Here is a 1,369-nt window from a genome sequence, read left to right as displayed (position 1 = left end):
TATATATATATATATATATATATATATATATATATAAATAAAAAAATAAAAAAAGGAGGGTTTGTATGATCATGTATAGAGGAATATATTATTTAAAAGAGTTCCAACTCTGTCTGTTTTTTATGTTCTATTTATATTCTTATAAAATTAATGTGGGATATAGAATATGGAATATATAATATAAATAGTAAAATGAAATGAAGTATTGAATGTATTATTGAATATATGGAATATTGAGTATTGAATATATAAGGGCTAGTATACTTTCCTGCTTTATAGCAGTCATCAAGGTCCCGTCTGAAAACCAACAACTACATTATATTACACACACGCACACACACACACGCACACACACACACACACATACACACATACACACATACACACACATATATATATGACAGGCTTCTTTCAGTTTCTGTCAACCAAATCCACTCACAAGGCTTTGGTTGGCCCAAGGTTATTGTAGAAGACACTTGCCTAACGTGCCACATAGTAGGATGAGAACCCAGAACCATGGGGTTGGTAATCAAGCTACTTACCACACAGCCCCACTCCTGTGCCTATATATATATATATAATGTAGCAAGCTGGCAGGCAGAATCGTTAACATACCGGGTGAAATGCTTAGTGGCATTTCATCTGTCTTCGTGTTCTGAGTTCAAATGCTGCCACGGTTGACTTTGTCTTTCATCCTTTTGGGGTCAATAATATAAGTACCAGTTGAGTACTGGGGGTTGACGTAATTGACTTATCCTTTCCCTGCAAATTTCAGGCTTTCTGCCTATAGTAGAAAGGATTATATATGTCATCATCATCATCATCATTTAATGTTCGTTGTCCATGCTGGCATGGGTGGGACGGTTTGACCAGGCCGGCACTCTGGAAGGCTGCACCTGACTCCAGTCTGATTTGGCATGGTTTTCTACAGCTGGATGCCCTTCCTAACACCAACCACTCCAAGAGTGTAATAGGTGCTTCTACATTCTACCAGTATGGGTGCCATTTGCTTTTATGTGCTATTGGCTTGGATGTCAATTTGCATGACATCGGTATCTGCCATGACTGCGATTTTTCTTGGCCTGATAGGTCTTCTTCTCAAGCACGACATAATGCCAAAGGTCTCGGTCATTGCCCTCAGTGAGGCCCAACACTCGAAAGGAACTCAGCTACTTTGCCACCATGTGGCTTGATTCTCAAACATGACATAATGCCAAAAGTCTTGGCCATTGCCTCCGTGAAGCCCAACACTTGAAAGTAACTCAGCCACTTTGCCTCTGTGAGGCCCAATGCTTAAAAGGTCTTCTTTACACTCCACCAGCATAGGTTATCTCATATATATATATATATATATATATATATATATATG

General features: G+C 38.7%; 1 protein-coding gene across 2 annotated transcripts in view; it reads right to left on the bottom strand.

Annotated features, from left to right (window-relative positions):
* The window catches only part of LOC106867807 (atrial natriuretic peptide receptor 1), an 822,997-nt gene that overhangs the window by 100,156 nt on the left and 721,472 nt on the right, over positions 1–1,369 (bottom strand). The window lies entirely within an intron of this gene.

The sequence above is a fragment of the Octopus bimaculoides genome, chromosome 8 (assembly GCF_001194135.2).
Source record: "Octopus bimaculoides isolate UCB-OBI-ISO-001 chromosome 8, ASM119413v2, whole genome shotgun sequence".
Lineage (NCBI taxonomy): Eukaryota > Metazoa > Mollusca > Cephalopoda > Octopoda > Octopodidae > Octopus > Octopus bimaculoides.
This window is presented reverse-complemented; position numbering and strand designations above follow the sequence as displayed.